This window comes from Scylla paramamosain, chromosome 28 (genome assembly GCF_035594125.1).
Source record: "Scylla paramamosain isolate STU-SP2022 chromosome 28, ASM3559412v1, whole genome shotgun sequence".
Lineage (NCBI taxonomy): Eukaryota > Metazoa > Arthropoda > Malacostraca > Decapoda > Portunidae > Scylla > Scylla paramamosain.
In genome coordinates, this window is record NC_087178.1 from 6,935,001 (window position 1) to 6,939,800 (window position 4,800).

The following is a 4,800-nucleotide window of genomic DNA, read 5'->3' on the forward strand; positions in this document are numbered from 1 at the left end:
TTATCTTTTTCCTTTTATATTTTGATTAATCGCGTGCATTGCAAGATTAGCGAAACATCTGCTGAGTGAGACATTGATTATACCTCGTGTCCCTCATGGCTTGTGGTGCTCTTTTGCATTTATAATTGTTCTCATATGCTGGAAATTAATGTTTTTTTTTTTTTTTTTAGTGAGTTGATGTTTTTTGTTGTTGCTGTTGTTGGTGGTGAAGAAATGCTGAAAGTAGTGGCGGTAATGATGGTGAGGATCATGATGATAATGGCGGGGATGTGATGGTGGTGATGGTGACGGTGAGGATAATGTAATGGAGGTGGTGGTGATAGTGATGATAATGGTGAAGATGTGATGATGGTGATTGTCTGTGAAAATCCTAAAGCAGCAACAATATTAACAAAAACAATGATATCAAAACAATAGCAATAACAACACCATCATCATCGTCATTGTAAACAACAACAACAACAACAACAACAACAATAATAATAATAACAGCAGCAACAACCATTAACAAATAGAATATTAACAACATTATCAACAACAACAACAACAACAACAACAACAACAATAACAACAACAACATCATCAACAAAAACTACCACCACCACCACCACCACCACCACCACCAACAGCAACAACAACAACAACAACAACAACTAAAAACAGCAGCAACAACCCTTCCTTTATTCCCAGCGTAGTAACATCACCACCACCACCACCACCACCACAACCACCACAACAACAACGTAGTACTAACAAGCAAATGCTCTTCCTCACTCTCACTAAATCAGCGGCAGTAATCACCCGTGTCAGCGAACAAACACACACACAGCAAAAAATACTCGCTATCTTAAGTAATTACGGAGCACAATTACATGCTCTTCATTATAATTACCTTGCCCCATTGCCGCATCAAGTTTACATGTATAAGCGAGGGATGTACGAGGTGTGTCATTAAAGTTCCAGGACTGGTGCCACACAAGTTTTATTTCACATCCAGGCTACAAACTATAGGTTATCTCCTTCGAAGTAATCCCCCTGGCACCGCATGCACTTGTCCATCCTTCTCTGCCAGGCTTGCATGCACTGCTGGAAGGATTCTTGCGGGATGCTCCTCAGCTCCGTCGTCACGGCCTTTTTGATGTCGTCCGCATCATCAAAACGGGTCCCCTTCATGACCTCCTTGAGCTTGGGGAAGAGGAAGAAGTCGCACGGAGCGAGGTCAGGTGAGTAGGGCGGTTGCTCCAGCACGGCGATGTTCTTCTTGGCCAAGAACTCTCTGATGCTCAGGGCATTGTGAGCAGGCGCATTGTCGTGGTGAAGCAGCCACGAGTTGCCCTGCCACAACTCCCGCCTCTTCTCGCGCACTGCACGAAGCAGACGCCGCAGTACTTCTTTGTACACATGTTGGTTGACTGTCTGGCCCTGTGGCAAGAACTCGCAGTGGACGATGCCCCTCACATCGAAGAAAGCGATCAACATGACCTTGAAGCTGGACCTGGACTGCCTTGCTTTCTTCGGCCGTGGCGACGCCGGACTCTTCCATTGAAGGCTCTGGCGTTTGGTCTCCGGGTCGTACTCAAATACCCAGGACTCATCGCCGGTGATGACTCTCCTGAGCAAGTCTGGTTCAGTTTCCAGACGCTCGAGGATGTCCTGACACACCTGCATGCGTCGTCCCTTCTGGTCATCGTTCAGGAGTCTCGGCACCATCTTCGCACAGACTTTCCGCATGCCCAGATCTTCAGTGATAATCTTCCACACGCTGTTGTGGTTCATGCCAAGCTCATCTGCGATCTTTCGAACAGTCAACCGACGATCGTCACGCACCATCTGCTTGACACGCTCAACATTGGCCTCATTCCTGCTCGTTGAGGGTCTTCCACTCCTGGGGTCATCTTCCACGTCCTCCCGGCCCTCTTTGAACCTCTTGCACCACTCAAAAACACGTGAGCGTGACATTGTCTCATCCCCGTACACTTTTTGCAGCATACCCAGTGCTTCTGACGGCGTTTTCCCCAACTGCACCAAAAACTTCAAGTTTGTTCGCTGTTCAGCGCTCATTGTTAAACGACCTGCAACAGAGGACATGATTTTAAAAGCACGTAAGAAAAAGATTAGTGACTGTAGAGGGTTGGGAGCGCAGTTGTATACTCCAGAAGGATTACTTTGAAGGGGAAATATGGTGGTTTGTGGCTTGGGTTTGAAATTCATCTTTTAGGACACCAGTCCTGGAACTTTAATGACACACCTCGTATATAAAGAGCAGTGACTTGGGGTATTACTGGGGATGTTTTTAGATTAATTCTCGTAGTGGTAATGCAGTTAGATTAGGTTATGTATGAGTGACCAACAGCAGGTTAGGTTAGATTAGGTTAGAGTAGGTTAGGTTAGGTTAGGTTAGGTTAGGTTAAGTTAATTTAGGTTATGTGTCAGCGACCAATGGTAGTTTACTTTAGATTAGGTTAGGTTAGATTAGGTTAGCCAATAGTAAGTGTTTACAGGTGTATTTCAGGTGTGTTGCATGTCTGGGTGTTTTATTCAAGCTTAGATTCCAGAAATAGATTAATTACTGTACTGATGCAGTTTTTATGGGTCAATAACCAATCGTAGGTGTTCACAGGTGTATTTCAAACGTGCCGCAGATGTGTACTCAGGGTTAGAGCTCTGCAAGTGTTATGAAACTACCCTGAAAAATTTATAATTGTACTACAGTGTATACCGCTCCAACCCTACCAATCCAAAATGAATAAAACTAAGTTAGAATCCATTGTAAATACACGCCACTGTTTTCCTTCAACAGTGAAATGTACAACACAAATTTGAAGTGTATAGTTGTATTCAATTTGATACACGCCGCTTTCTCCTCTCAATAATAAAATATACAAAAACCATGTTAAAATGTATGATTACACTGAATTTAATACGCGGCCTTCTTTTCTTTACATAGTAGAATATTCAAAAACATGTATAAAATGTATAACTGCATTCAGATTAACACACCGCTGCTTCCTTTCCACACTAAAACATTTAACACAAATGTGAAATGTACAGCAGTATGGAAATTAACACACTCCCCTTCTCCCAATGAACGATAAAATACACAATATAATGTTAAAATAATTCATAACTAGTTCACATTTAACACACACCCCAACAAACACCTGCGACTGTTCAACACACACTCTCTCCCCTCCCCACGTGCACTTAACTCTGTACCCATCCAAACATTCACTCCACAGGCACTTCTAAACGTTAACGCCGTGAAATCTACAACAGCTCCGCGCACCTTCGCTAAATATTCATGGCAAGGATGATTTAGCGGCGCGCGGCACTCAATACGCCATCCCGCCAGCCACAGAAACAATAATATGAACAAACAGGCAATAAACAAGATAGAGTTTATTTGTGTTTGTAAGCATAAAGATGTTACTCGGGTTCTTTATATTTTTTTTTATTGTTTTGTTTATATTGTAGCTACAGGAACGATGAAAGGACAAGTTGTATTTTTTTTTTTTGTATTTTTGAGTATTAAGATGTTAGTTGTGTATACGATTATTCTTTCTCTTTCTTTTTCCTTCTATTTTTTGTATGATACGGATTTTTGTTTAGATTATTGCCGCGGGAAACGATAAAAGTGAACAAATAGGCCATGAGTAGCGCAAGGTATTCATATTTGTAAGCATAAAATTGTTACTCGTGTATGCAAGGAGTTTATTTATTTATTTATTTGTTTATTTGTTTATTTATATGACATGGACAGATTTCATTTAGATTATACTTCACGTTTTATCATTTTCCTTCTCTCTCTCTCTCTCTCTCTCTCTCTCTCTCTCTCTCTCTCTCTCTCTCTCTCTCTCTCTCTCTCTCTCTCTCTCTCTCTAATAATTGGCATGTGAGATCAGTGTTTTTTTTATTTTTTTTTCTCTCTCTTTCCTTTTATCAAGATATGATCAGATTTTTGCTTCGATTTCGAGTTCAGTTCATGTTTATAAATATTCCTTCTCCTTTTCAGTTTTTTTTTTTATTTTCTATTTTCTTTTCGGTTTCATTGTTTTTTTTTTTCCGTTTAAAAATCACCATTCTCTTCCTCCACCTACGTAGCTTCCTTTTCCTTCTTTTCTTCCTCCTCCTCTCCCTCTTCAGCACCTAGAGAGAGAGAGAGAGAGAGAGAGAGAGAGAGAGAGAGAGAGAGAGAGAGAGAGAGAGAGAGAGAGAGAGAGAGAGAGAGAGAGAGAGAGAGAGAGAGAGAGAGAGAGAGAGAGAGAGAGAGAGAGAGAGAGAGAGAAAACAGTAATACCAACACCACCCCATCAAAAACAAGTGATACCAACACCACCACACCAAAACAGTAATACCAACACCACGACACCAAACCAAGCAGTAATACCAACACAAACACACTAAACAGTAATACCAACACCACCACACCACACCACACCAAACAGTGATACCAGCACCACGACACCAAACCAAGCAGTAATACCAACACAAACACACCAAACCAAGCAGTAATACCAACACAAACACAAACACACCAAACAGTAATACCAACCTCACCACACCACACCAAACAGTAATACCAACCCCACCAAAACACACCAAACAAGAATGGCGGAGATGAATCAAAACACACAAATGAAAACCGGACTAACCCAGCGAGACTTTAAGCACACAGGTGAACTCCCGCGGTTGTACCTGTAATTAACCTGTGTCTTATGTCTGAGCGCCTTCAGTAGCGAAGCATGGAGAGAAGATAGAGGGGGAGGAATGAGGAGAAAGAAAGGAAGAGTAGGAGGAGGA